The following is a 15276-nucleotide window of genomic DNA, read 5'->3' as shown; positions in this document are numbered from 1 at the left end:
TAGCCGCTATCCAGCTTTTAACATCGCACCAGCACTATTGATCAGATCCCAGACTGAGGCAATTGAGCGAGCAGGCAATTAGAGAGTAAACAAGAGAAAACGGAGAGAATTGAACCTCAACTCACTCTGGTTATCTCAGTAAAGTAGGAGAAACACATTGATCTTTAAATGAACTTTGGTGACTCGACTAAAGAAAGGAATGAAAGTGGAGTTATTTATATGTTACAGTGTTGGTCGGTTGGCAACGACCAGTCAGACACCTTTCAAATCTTCAAATTCACCAAGCATGTGTGAAAGCATGATTAAGAGTCAGTTTGTGCCAACCAACAAAGCATGTTTCTACTCTCTCACTGCAAGTCATTGCAAGCACAAAGAAATGTAATAAATATTCTGTCAACAATTCCTCAGACATAAATAGTGGTCTTTTATTAATTATTCAACACTAACCACTCATGTATTCCACTGCCTATACAAATATGTTTCTCTCACTGCACCAATATATAAAATGTTTAACCTGCAGCTAAACATAGTGTTGTGTTGCATTGGAGAAAGTATTAGCTTTGTCTCCCCAAATCCAAACCACTAGAGGTCACTCTGATGCTGCTTCCTGTTTCACACCAGAAGCCTTATGGGTAATAGTAAGTATTTACCTTCAAATTAGCCTCAGGAACTCACAACTTTATCATAATGTAAACACAAATAAATCCTGTGTTCCCATACGTTTTCTTGTGTGAATAAGTGGATACACACAGAGTATGTGTCAGGACAGATGGCTGATGTGTTCTCTTTTCAAACCCCAATAACTGAACAATCTGCACACATTCAAACCTAAAGTCAGACCAACTTTCTTACTAAAGTTAATTATTTTAATATGATTTTAAGGGACTCATCCCACAGTTCATTGGTCAAGAAAACACTCTGATTGTGTCAGCCCCCCCCCCCCCCACACCCGAGGCCATGGCGACCTTCTTCAAGTTGTCACCACCAGCAATAAATCTGAGACTGCATGATTCAAGACTGTGCTGCTAATAAACGTGTGCATGGACCGTACAGCTGAGTGTAGGGGCCGGCTTCTATCTGCAGCCCCCCCTCAGGAAGAGAGGAAAAAAAACACATCTCCAGAAACCACTTCTGATGGAAAGCGCAGCTGTTTGCAAGTTTGCTCGCTGAGAGAGCATGGAAACGTGTTGTGGCACACGGCCTGCACAGAGTGGTTTATGGTTCAGCCTGAGTCACTGAGCAGGAACATGTCCCGTGAGCCTGCTGAGGCCCGGGACAGGGACAGGGCTGCGTGAGGACATGTGAGTAACTAACCCTAACCCCTGCAGAGAAACGCATTTTCAATCACTGTGCATACCAAGAGAAAACTTTCAAATGGCATGAGAAGTGAAACGTGAATAGACAGCTGATTTAACTTTCTGTTACTTTAAAATACTTTTTCTGGTCATCAGTTATATCTTTTCTGACTGTACATTTTTTCAAAATAACTCTACAGATTTGTACAATTTGAACCATGGGTAAGAATACAAAATGAAAGCTGCTCTACCCAATATATTTAACCATGTATAAATAAAAATGGTGTCAAATAATTGTTGGGCAATTAGTGCCTGTATCACAGTGATAGATATGAAATAGGGAGACAGAGGGGAGAAACAGAAACAAATACAGACTTTTAGCAATTAGCAGGTGAACCACAGGGGAGCACTTGGTAGCTAAAGATCCAGATACTTCTGTCATCAGTTTAGGAAGAGCAACACTTTGTCAAGGCTTTCTAGGAAGTGTAGCGCCAAAACTATTTACAGATTATCAGTGGTTGTTGTGGTCTCGTCTGAGAATGCAGAACTAAAGCCTCCCCCTTTGTCATCACATTTGACAAAATGAGATTCTGGTGTTTTTATTTGTGGTGTTGAAGACAGGCACGTTTTTAAATGATGTCCGTGCCCATATTTTAAAGTGACTGGATCAAAACAATGTACTCAGATGAGTTTTGGTAATTACAAATAAACAATGATAGCTAGTGCTTTTCTAAGAACAATAGAGTTTTTAATATCCTACTTTGCTATTTTGTGGGTGTCACAGCGATGGGTGCAGCATGGCGGTGATTAGAATCAGGTGTTTGATGGATGCAGTCTGCGCCACACATGTGCTGCTTTCACACTGGTAATTACAACACTTTCAAAAGATGTGGAATTCGCCTTTTGATGTTGGTTCTTTCAAGAAGTCAACGAAGGACCATCTGGGACTGAAAGAAAGCTGCTGGGAAACACGCTCACATTAACGTCTGAAAATGGATCGCAGTGTGCAACCAGTTCTTTAGGGGACCTCGATGACTCTGTGTACTGTTTAAAGTCCTGCAAGAACATACCGTCTCTGCTAAGGCTGCTGGGAACCTTGAATAGTTCTTTGGCTAGATTTTGTATAAGGCCTCTGCAGCCGAAGAAAACAGGTAATGGTAGGTTTTCAGTATTGGTTTCCTCCAATTGGTTCCATGCAAATCCCATCAATGTGCATATAAGCAATCTTAGTACTGTCATTGCAGAAGAGGCACAGAGATCAATTTGTTCAATATCAGTAACATAAAATAGACCAGCATGCAATGCAAGACAGGTGGGATTCTGAGTGAGGAAGCAGGACAAACACTTCTTTAACTTAAAGGTCCCATGTCATGCTTTTCCGGTTATTACCCGTCCCCTTGTGTGTTATGAAGGTTTTTATGCATGTAAACGGTGTGCGGAGTCAAAACCCTCAAAGTACACCCTGTAGCGAGTAAAACTCTAACACAGAAAATACCTCCCCAAAACGCCTCGTTGGAGATACGTCATTGTCCATTTGATTCTTCCGGGACGGGGTGACGTAACCCCGTACCCGGAACGAAATGGACCAATCCGTGGAGCCGTTACGTTATGTCCGCGGAGCCGTTACGTTAAGCCCCCGCTGATTGGTCCAAATTGACCAATCCACGGACTTCCTCACACACAGGCAGCTCAGCTGATTTCTCCTCCCTGGCTGCAGGCTGATAACAGACAGTTGGGATCGCGGCGAAATTCTCTCTGCAGACCCATTCTCACAGCGTTTATCAACCTTTTTCTTACTCAATATCAAGCCACACTTATTGTTTTTACTTCGGATGTGAGTTTGTGTGTGCTCAGGATGAGTTTGGCTGTGTTTGGCTGTGTATCGCTAACAAGGAAACAACACCTCCACGGAGCTCAGCGCGATTCACAATGTCCCGACCAATCAGAGCACACTGTGCTCACAGGGAGGGTGGGGGCTGGAGCTATTGGAGCTACAACGAGCCGTTAAAGGCAGAGAGTGAAATTCAGTGAATACACGTAGTTTACAGAGATGCTGTATGAGAAACCAATGTGAGTTTGGAAAAATGCACAGTATAAATATATTCTAGTAGACCTCAACAATGGAATTATGATCAGTGGAAATGGCCATGACATGGGACCTTTAACAATCATTTCCTCCTCCTACTTCTTTAAATCCCCAAGGCAACAAGGTTCTCTGGGGAGTAGTTGAAAGGCATTCTGGGAAACGGAGAAAAAGTCTAACCAAAGTGAAAGTAGACAATAAAATGAACCTTTATTAAAAAAATGATGGACAGGTTCTAAAATAACTCTGTTCCAGAAATGTGTTTCTTTTCATTTCATGAATCAGGTGAGTTTATTGAAATATCATTTTCTCATAGATTAAATAAAGATATGCCGTCACACCTGACAGTTCAAATCCTCTCACGTTTACTAATTTGCCTCAATTCTGTGAGCCCTTGTCATGAAAATGCGGAGAAATCCCAGACTTACAGGAACATCTGGCTGCTTTTAAGAGTCATGGACTGTTTGCCGCAGGTGGCGGTGGGCGGGGGTTCACATGGGTTATATGGGCCGTGGAAGTTTAAAAGGGTCAATACATGCAGATACACCACGACTGGCTGTGGGAGCTGGAGAAGGGGAACATGGCAGCATCTCAGGAAAACGCAGCGTTCTTTCCATATTCAAAAGATCTATATTATCAGTGAGTTCAAGTTATCTACAGGTTCAAGGGAGCAGAAACTCTGAATATATCTTCCGTCGCAAACTGTAAACCCATTGGTTTCGATCGTACCGTGGCAATTAAATTAGAAAAGAAAAAAAATCACTTAAAAAAAAGTGAATTTACAATGGTAGTACTTGTACCAAAGGGAGCATCAAATCTAACATATTGCTGTGCTGAAATGTGACCGTTGCTCATGGTGTGGTGAAACAGCCACACATGCCAAGAGTGTGACAGGAGGAGAAGTCTGAGGCCTGATGGTGGTGGGAATGATTATGCCCCCCCCCCCTCGCTGGAAAGTAATGCTTGGCAGCAATTTGTCCACCTGCACCTCTGAACAGCGGGCTTGGTAACAATTACTGGTCCAGGAAAGAAAACATTAGAGAGTCATTACAATAATGATAGTAATCCAGGCCAGAGACGGAGCCTCTCTCCTCCTTCTCTCTCCTCTCCCACCTTGACTTTCAATATTTTCTTTTTATACAATTATTCCTCCGCCTCCTTTAAAATTATTATTAAATTCACTTTGAGTGTCTTTGTTATACTGTGCAATGAATATCAGGCAACTCCTTTCATGAATGCTTTGCTTTTCAAAGCCCCATAAATCACATCTTTCACACGGTCTGTGCAGGAATATCATAGGAGTGTTACAGGGCTTCAAAACGTTAAATAAAGCAATGCCATTAAAACAGAAAAAAGAGCATGTGACAGGAGGGGGCGGTGTAGACGACAGAGGGAGGAGGCCAGCTTAGGAACCGCCTGCCAGCCAGAACTCATAACAGCCTTATTTATGTTTCAGAAAGTGAAGTGACGGTGCCAAGACATTATCCAAGAAGGCTGCTGCCATCCAGTCTGGAAAACGTTTTGAAAGTCTTTGTTTGGAAAGTAGCGTAAAGATGGCTCCGTGTTCCATCTGGAGCTGAGGCCGTGTGGGAGGACGTGTGTACGTTTTCAACACAACACAGCCCACGATGAAATAGCTTATGAAAAAAGACGAATGGCTGCAGTCACTCTTCTGGGTGGGCCCACAAGCACATGACATATTAAAGCCAGTGAGGAATTATTTTTGTATTTCTCAGCGCTTTTTTAGGAGAGTTAGACTGCCATTACTCAGACATGATGTTCTCATGTTGCCAATTTCACTCTGTAAGTGAAATTGTCTGTAATAGTTTACATTTTATTCAAACCATTTGCAATCAGTTGAACCTTCAAAAATATACTAAATCAGAATGAAAATCATATTAAAACGTTTTATTATATTGTATTATTACCTCTGCATGGTGGTCATGATTTCAGTTCTGTACGTTTGTGTTATGGCCTGAGCCGACAAAGCTCAGTCCTGACTCCTCCACATCTCTGTATCAGTCAGTCAAGGTTCTCTCTCTTGCCCCTTTTCCACCAAACCGGTTCCAGGGCTGGTTCCGGGCTACAGCCTGATTTAGCTCTGTTTTTCCTGTTTCCACCGCAGCGGAGCCGGCTCTAAGCACCGAAAACCGGTTCTTAGCTGACCCCACTCGGCTGCCCGGCAAGAACCAAGAACCAATACTTCGCGCTTACGTCGGAGGCGGGGGGCGGGATTAACCTGCGCAATAACAACAAAATGCCGCAAATTCTGTACAGCAACACACACAACTACGAACCAGGATGGATGCCAGTAAATGTAAGCGGCAGTGGACCGCTGAAGAGACAAATGACCTCCTCAGGCTTTGGTCGACGCAAGAGGTACAGAGGAAGTTGGACGGCACAACGCGGTCTAAAGCTATTTTCCAGCAGCTGCAGTGGGAGTTGGCCCCGCTGGATACCACCAGACTCTGGAGCAAATAAGCAATAAGCTAAAAAAACTCAAGAAAGACTACCGGGATCATTGTTGTTGTTGTCGATATGAGGGATTTTCGCGCCGTGTGGGTGTCATAAGAAGGCACGTAAACATTTATGACGCAGCTTCACTCGAGCTCCACTCGGGCTCTGAGCAGTGGAAACACAAGTGGTGCTACAGAGAAGAACCGGTTCAGCACCAGAAAAGCAAAAGAACGGTTTTTGAACCAGATCCGGTTTGGTGGAAAAGGGGCATCTGTGATCACTGTTTCTTCCTGAAGAGCAGGGGTGCCAAACTGTTTTCACTGAGGGCCACATACAGAAAAACATACTAAGGGCTGGGCCCCTCATAGAAGTTAAGTTATAAGTTAGCAAAAGCAATCAGATGTAGGTAAATTATGCTAGATACTTCAATATGCTTTAAGAAAACAAACAGCCCACACTCCGTGAACAGGGTTGAATTATAGTGCTCGCAGTTCATCCCTTAAACAGAAGCCTCAGATTGCTTTTATTTAGTGGAAATAGGAAGGGAAGGCTATATTTCAAGCTTGTTATGTGAATAAGTTATTGGGCTTTTTTTGATCCACTTTGATTTGTTAGAAAATGTTTTCAACTTGAATTGACTAAATTAATTTGACAAGTGGGCTTATCAACACATGAATACTACAGTGTAAACATATTTTACATTTACATTTGAATTTGCTGAGGGCCGATTCAAAATAGACCATGGGCCGCAGTTGGCCCCCGCACCGTAGTTAGGACACCCCTGCTGTAGAGTCTGTTTGCTAACCCCTGTTGTCTTCTTTCCTCCCACCTGGCTCTGAATGATTGGCTGACACAGCAGCTGCTCGTTCCAGAACGTGGCCCAGTGACGTTGGTCCCCACATCCTGGAGACTTGGCAACATCACTGTGTGGATGGCTTCAGAAATACTTAAGCTAACGGGCTAACTGCTAACAAGCCAACCAGCCAGAGATACGTCAACCACAACAATTCTCTGAGCTAGCTAGCTAGTCAGGCCTGTTCTCTAACGATACAGTGATGCACACACAGTTCATTCAAAGAGGTATTTGTACAAGCAGCTCTTGTACGTTTTCAGAAAACCAGGTATCTTTCGTGGAGCAGTTTATAGTCCGCCAAGTAAAATAAAAAGTGCAACACAGCAAATAAACTAACCCCCTCTCTTTGGGACTCTTCCCTTGGTTACATCACACCTTCACATTAACCAGTTACCCCCCAGCACTGTTAAGGTTCACATTAGTCTGTCCCAGTTGAGTGATGGTGTTGATGGGGTTTCAGGGGCTTTGCCACTGATAAGAACCCTTGTAATGATAAAAAAAATCAGCAGCTTTAAAGTTAAAATATCAGTAAAGCTTTAAATGAAGTCATTTTTTATGGCTGTTGAGTTTCAGAGAGAAGGAGCCAGGACTCTCCATCCTGAGGGGTGGGAAACCCCCCCGAGCTGCTCTGCGCCGCTGACTGATGTCGTCATCTCTCACTGATAGCTTAACCAACAATAAATATTGGACAGCTCAGTTGTTCTAAAAAGCTGTTTGCACAACACGGCCTGCCAGAACAAGCCTCACAGCTCACTGTGGGACGTTTGGGCGTTTTGACTCAAACACCAGGTTGGAAATGCAGAAGCTAAAGGAGCTCTTTTATTAACAGAGATACAGAATGTGGCTTTCTGATGCTTAGGCTTTCCGGGGTCTTAGGATCAACAGAGGGGGAAATACTTCTTCTTTTAAAGAAAGAGTCTCGATCAGCACTGTGTCATGTTAGTCTTTCTTTGCTTTCATTTGTTGGAGCTGTCGACAGCAGGCTTGGCCCTGAAATTAAAAACAAACTCTGCAAACAGAGGGGTGGGCTGCGGGGGGGAAAAGATCAAAATGCAGTCCTCTTTAGCCCCCATGGGAATAAAGCTAAATGTTTAGTTTCAGTGTTAAAGTAATACATCAGGTCTTTAATTAACAGATAATATACTCTAATGACAGCTGACCCTGCATCTGGTTTCAGCTGAAGCCTAGTGTTGTGTCCCGTCAAAAATGTTAAGTCTAGTCATGTTTCATGTTTTTGTTTTGTCATTTTTTTGTCTTGTCTCCCACTTCCTGTTTTATTTTGGTACTGACCTTTTGTGTTTCATTCCAGGTATCCTTCACTCCCTATCCTTGTGTGTTTCCCGCTCTCATCAGCGTCAGCCCCGCCCCTGATTGTTTCCACCTGTGCCCAGTTACCTTTTGTTTAAATTCCCCAGCCTTCCCTTGTCTTGTGTCAGTTCGTCTGGTCCTGTCTCCATGCCAGTAGTCAGCGTACCAGCAACTAAGTAATAAGTATTACGACTCAAGCCTAATTTATGCTCCAGAAGTCTTGAGTACGTTTTCACCTCGCCAGGAGTGTCGATCCTTATTTTGTACATCCTTTTTGGAATAAAGTACTTTTTTATATACTATACCGTTGTCTCTCGGGTCGTGCATCTGAGTTCAGTTCCTTGTGATTCCAAGTTTGTGACACTGTGAGGTTTTCAAAAGGGTTTATTTCAACCCTTTTCCACAGTAAAAAGAGAATTCTAATTGGAAAGCTAGACAACATTTTCACTGATGCTTTTTTGTATTATATTAATATTGCCATAGAATGTTTATTGTTTGAAGTGAGATGTAAAGGTGTGTGTGTGGGCATGTCTGTTGGCTCATGGTCAGGGGTCAACACACACTCAGTGCCAGTGTGTTTGACCCAGGAGTGTGTGAAGTGTTGATTCTGCAGCAGGTCAAAGGTCAGGGGGACTGACGACTGAGTGGACCGGCTTCATTGACTGCTTTCAATTACATTTCTCTACACATCTGGCAGCTATGAAAAGTTATTCACTTACATACTTTTTTAAATATCTACCCACATGGAATATTGTAGTGCTGCAAATGTTGACATCTCACTCTGTCTCTTTGCTATCACTGTTTGCTCCTGGCCACCCCCATCAGTATAGCTTTGTGCAATCTTTTAAACCCCGTTTGAACCACCTGCCAGAAGTGTGGAATGTCCACCAAACGATCTGTGAGACATTCAGTAAAAGTTATGTTTAAGGTCAGCCTGAGCACAAAGACAACTAAAGTGAGTGTGTAGTGTTTGAACGAGGAAACAATTAGGCCAAATAGGAATGGTATATTTTATTTTTACCAAGATTGGTAAGAAAATGTTTTCAACTTATATATTTATATTTAAGGAGTACAATATATTCCATATTCCATTATACTTTTAGAATTTGCTGAGGGCCATTTAAAAATTAACCACGGGCCGCAGTTGGCTGTAGTTTGGACACCTGTGCTCTACATGAAGTTTCCTTTAGCCAGTTGGAGAAAGAGAAGAGGCCATGACAACCAATGAGTGATCAGCATTTGAGGAAATGGAAAGCCGGAGCCCACATGCACATTTGGCCAGATGTTGATCTGAGTCTAGCGAAGTTGAAACAGTTCATGGTTATGGATCTTCATTTGTGTTGCCTCCTAAACTTCTTACCAGAGTTGTGGCTTCTGTCTACCTGTCTGTTTCCATGTAATATGTTTTCTCTAGTGTTGTTACTAGTATATGTATATCCTCTCTGTCAGACGGCTCAGACTAATTGAGGAGATGATTGCAGGCTGCCAGCAGCAGCAGTGTCACATCTCTGTGCTCAGTGACAGGAATGCAGCGTCACACCGCGTTGACAGAATGAGAGGAAACCACCTGGAGTTCAAACCAACTCACAAGGTCAACCTTTCCTGATTTTTCTCCTCCTGTGGCTCGTAAAATATCCCCGGGGGGTCAACGCTCCACCAGTCTGGACTCATCCAGGCCGAGTGTTTGACTAAACACAGACAATTTCCTCCTTATTGGCAATTTGTTGGGATTATTCCTGAAGACACTGGAACCAGGAGGGTTTTTCTAAATGTAGCTAATTTGTTGCTACCAGTCTGATTTAGTATGAATCCCAGAAAACAAGTATTTGAGAGATAGTAGGTAAAGCTGTAAACTTTAAACAAAGAATGTCTGGGACTCCCAGGTGCAGGGAGAAGCTGAGCCTCGGGCGGTTTGTTGTCAGTCTGCTCATAAATCTGTTCTCATCACACCCTGCAAATACACCACAGAATTCCTCAAACCTCAGAAGCTGCCTGGAAATAAAGATGTATCAGTATGAGTCCAACTTTGGGAATGCTGTGTAGCAGATGTAAATCAAATCAAATCAAATCAAAAATGTAAACCCATAAAGAACTATCATCACATATCCCAGAGCATTTGCTAGTGTGGCTTCTCTTTTATCCTAATGTCCGTTGGAGACTCATCGAAACATTTAGAAGCTCGGAATTTGGTGAATCCTTTTCAAACTTAAAAAAGAGGTTCCTACAATTGTTAAAGGATCTTCAGTCACCTGGGTAGTAATATGAGCCAGATTTACATTTGCAAAAATATTCAGAAAACAATTTCTCCTACATTTTCCTAAAAAAAATTTTGACACCAGATTTAGGGATTGTGATTACTGCATCAGGTTGGTATCATGTGAACCCCCCCAGGTAGAGAGAGCGGTTTAGTGCAGCGCTCAGGAGCTTTGTGTGAAAACGCTCTATGCTGAGTGACAGATGCGTGGCCAGCACTTGCATTTATGTTGTGCAATTTGAAAATGTCAACATTCCCCCATTCTGAGAAGCATGTATATACACGGATGACAGATGCTGCTCAGTTCTGGGGTCTGGTCTCTTGCCAGACATGCAGATTTGAGAAGCCGCAGATCGGACCACCAAATGTCTGCAGATATTCCGATGAGCCATCATAAAGCCCTGTGTAGGAGATGTTTTCATGTTGAGTTTCATTATTTGAAACATGTCTGGTTGGTTTTTATAAAACATGGTGATATTCAGCAGTTAAGGATCAGTTGGATGTAATCAGCGGTAGAGATGGACACAGATTGAAGTGTCAGGTCATGTATTCAGAACCTGCCCACTTCATCGTTGTCCCTGATAACCAGAACCTTGGTTGCATTCAATGGATACGCTGGGGGTCCAAGTCAACTTGAGCATGCTCACCTGGGCATGTCCATGTTGTTTTTGAGGTGTCATCTTTGATGTACATGTCAGACCTCTTTCATTCCCCTCCTTGTCTGAGCCGTGCACATGTTTTTTTTTGTTTATTTTGCTGGGCAGTGTGACAGGCTTGATGTCACTGCTGACAACAACAATGCCCTTCCAAAAAGCCCACTACAGCACCAACATGTTCTGGGTGCCATGTGGAAACTAACCCACAGCTACAGGGCGAGGGAATGTCCACTTTGTACACAATTCTGAGGGGGGGGGGGGGGGGGGGGGGTTGGTTACTGCTGCTGCTCACAGACAGACCAGCAGTCTGACTGATTTAGCTCTTTAGATTTGTGTGGAGTTAGTCACAGTGGAGGGGTGGTGGGCAGCAGGGAGGTTCAAACAGAGAGAGCTGCAGTGGGCGGGCTTTGTCTCCGCTTTACGAGCCCTCAGGTTTCCACCTGTGCTGACATGGCTGAGACTTTACAATGGTCCTGAAAGAGTTACAAGAACACATTCCAGGCTTTTTTCTTTCCCTTTTACACCCTTTTCTTTTTTTTCTCTTTTACTGGAAGGGTGGGGTGGGGGCCCCAGTTATTGTGGAACATTTGTCAGGCAGCCAGTTGCAGAGGCAGGGCCAGTCGGTGATTTATGGCAACATCTGCAAGATGCTAAGCCCCTGTATATGCTTTTAATCATTCAAAGAGCCCTGGCTGAAGAGATTGAAAGGAGATGTTCTGATGGGCTTTATGGAGTCCGTGCTGGAATCACGCTGATGGCAGCTCATGTTATATGACCGTGGGATTTTACAGCCCAGCTGAAGTAGGCTTCATCTGGTGTTTGCACCAAGCAAAATATATTTCTATGATTCGATATACTCTAAATGTTCTCACCAAGCTTCAACAATAATCTGCGAATGATTTTAATGATTTGTCCGATCAGAGGCAATCCTGAAAGATCATCCTCTAAACTAAAGCAACACAACACTTGTTGGATTTCTGTAAACAGTTGGGAAGTCAGATGCAAAGTGTGACCCAAATGTCGCCACATTTTTATTTGCCACCAACTGCCATTCCTCTAACTCCGCTATGCGTGACCGGGCTTCACTAATGTCTGATGTTAGTGTCTGTACTTCGTTGTTATTCTCTGTGAGTTTACGGTATATTTCTTGTCGGAGAATACAGATTTCTTTTTTCATCTCTGTCAGTTCTTCTTTAAATGTGGATAGCCGGTGTCGTAGCTCCTGTTTGAACTCTTTGATATCGTTGCTAATGCTGGCTAGCCCTATTAGCATGTCTATGCTATCCTGTAGCTGCAGTGTCTCTGTTAGCTCTTTTGCTTCCTCGTGTGCGGAGTAGTTGGATTTTGTGGGTTTCAATGAACCGACCTGGTTAACTCGCGCCCGCTCACTCCACCATTATACCGGGAGTACACGGGTTGCATTATTTTTAAATCTGTATTTTAGCATTGACTCAGCATATCTGCTGTAGCTCAGTGGTCATAAAAGTCAGACATCCTTCAGCAGAATTCCCGAGCTTCATAACAGAGGAATAATCTTTTTGCAAGCTGCCTATCGCTATTTAATATAATAAACATCTGTCTGCTTGTCAGCACATCTGGCAATAATGAAGGCAAATGAGCTCCACAATTCAGTGTCTGGCAGAGAGATAAGAGCGTGGCATGCTGAAGTCATTTTCTCTGGGGTTTGGATCAGAGAGGGCCTGAGGAGCTGACTCCAGGTCAGTGTCTGTTGACGGGAACACACCAGGGTCAGAACATTGAGATTAGAGGCTGATCTGAGACCAGGGGGTAGCAGGCTCCATTAGCCGTCTGCCATTCATTGGTGGTCTGGAAGAATCGTCAACTTCCTGTCTCATTTCTCTGGACGCAGAATCAAAGAGGGGAAATTATTCTGTAATCTGGCCTGTTTTCTTTTCACTCTGGCTGGAAATGTGAAGGCTCCCAGCGCTTAAAACTTCAACGCCTCTGTCCCTTTTAAGGCCACAAATTCTTTTTTGGTTGTAGCAATTTCAGAGACTTTCCCTAAGGAGTAAATAAACCCTTCTGAGGGGATTCACATTCACCCACTTAATTGAGAATGGTAAAGCCTTGTCTACAAAAAGGGAAACAAGTATTGTTAAGAAGAGCATCTGAATCCACCACACCAGCTGCTGAACTCTGAACGGGGAAGAAACCCTTTCCCACTGTTGCATTCAAGTGACCTTGAGCAAGGCAGTTCAAGGAAGGGTTCGTCTCAGATCACAAACCTGAGTTTTTCAACACAGTCAAGGAGACATTCTGTATAAAACATATGTCTTCCCTCAACTTGCCTTAGCCCGAGATTTATTAGGTCTAAAAACAATTCCTGTGTAACATGTGAGAGCTTGTTGTATTCAGCATGGCTGTAACAAGAGTTATACTGTGTAGTCGTGGATTTTCAGTTGATAAAGAGTAAGTGTTGCAACCAACACTAAAAAAAACATGTCTTCGTGAAGAAACATTATTGTATTCTTCTGATCTCTGTGGGTGTGGATCTCACATGTTCCGCTAAAAGAAGCCTTGTTTATTGATTCTGACACACTAATATTCCAACTTTATGTAAAATGATTAAAGCTGCCAAAGTAAATGTTTTTATCTTAAAAACTCATCAAATGTGTAGGAGTTATTTAAAAAGTGAAGATCATATCGACGAAATAAAAAGAATAACCACCAGACTTTGTAGTTTATCGCGGTTCACCTCAAGTGTCAAATAAATCAGCTACTGCTTGTTTGAACACTAACTGGACATATCTGAAACATGTTCCGACCTCCTGCTTCCTGTTTCATGTCGCACGGAAGCCAATCCTCAGCAGGAACACGAATAATAATAATAATAATAAATGCACCATGGATTGCTAAATTCCTGACCAAAAGGTGCTTCACAGCAATGCTAAAGCACCAGAGCTGGACTTTCCCCCCCCCCACTGCTCCAGCACAGAGATTGGGAATCCCCCAATGGGCACAACTACAGAAGTATACTTTTCTGTTCTGATCTGACATCTGTTTATACACATCTTACATGCATCAATAACTCATCATGCATCATTTTGCCCACACAAAGCTTTGAAAATGTACTTCCAAACAACACAATGTGCCAGTCCTATACATATCACCACAATGTGCTCAACAAGAAGGCAATCACAAGCCACTGAGTTTATCATTAATCCTCAGGCCTGCGGGGGGGGGGGATTACACATGATTTGTGCTCTAGGCAGACACAACTGGGTCCTGAGATGAGGTGAGGCAGACTGGTCCTTGAATGCAGCGTCAGCAGCCTCAGCAGCAGCTGTTCTCCAGGTTTATGGACCATCTTGTCTTAATCGCAGCCTCCTCAAAGAACTGGCAACACTTCCAACAAAGCCCTCATTCCTTTACAGTGGGGTAAAGGCTTCTCAACAGCGGCAGCAGAGCCGACAGCCAGGTGTACTTTAACATTAGTCAGCCAGAAGGATGGGACAAAATAACATGGCCTATGAAAGCAAATCTCCTCATCAGCGTTTCCATACACACACTGGAAGAGAGTCCAAACACAGACCTTAGTGCGTACCATTATAACACAAAGTATGTTTTATTTCTTTTCAACATGGTTTCTTTTCACGCTGCCGGATTAAATGCAGGACAGAGACGACTGCCCTTGAATAGGGGGGGTGCATAACTCTCCAGTGAACTGCTGGCACCCCCATGGTGTATCTAACACTCGGTAAACACAACTCCACCGAGGCAGACAGAGAGCCAAAGAAGCCTTCCAAGTGCAAGTTTCAACAGCTAGCCCGGCGCACAAGCACACCTTCTTCCCTCATGCTGGAGAGGGGAGGCCTGAAACAACAAACCACCAGGCGAGGAGGGCTGGCGGGGGGGGGTGAGAGAGAGGGGTGAGTCACACAGCAAACAGGGGGAGTTTAGTTAGGGCTAAGCTACATTGTGCCATACTGTTCTCAAATCAATTTGTGGGTTTAACATGGATTATATATAATTATATTAAGTATTATTTACTTATGAGCATCATTATTAAAACATTATGGTGGTGAATCTGAGATTTTTAAATAACCAGGATACAGACGATACGCTATTTTATTAAGTAGTACTGATATCTTCTGTTTGTAGCTTTGTGAAAAGGACTTCTTCCTTCATCTGAAGAGCTAATAGTTGTTGCTGTAGCAGTGATAACTACTTCCAGTATTAACAGCAGATGTATATAGTAGAAGTATTAGTACCAGTATTGGTGACAGTAGTGTAAGTAAGGGATAGTAGAACTCGTAGTATTAGTACTGGCTGTACCAGAGTGAGGCCTTATGGTCAACACCTTTGAACTCAGATTTTACTACATTTAATAAGTAAAAGCCCTGCGTTCA

This window comes from Trematomus bernacchii, unplaced genomic scaffold (genome assembly GCF_902827165.1).
Source record: "Trematomus bernacchii unplaced genomic scaffold, fTreBer1.1, whole genome shotgun sequence".
Taxonomy (NCBI): domain Eukaryota; kingdom Metazoa; phylum Chordata; class Actinopteri; order Perciformes; family Nototheniidae; genus Trematomus; species Trematomus bernacchii.
This window is presented reverse-complemented; position numbering follows the sequence as displayed.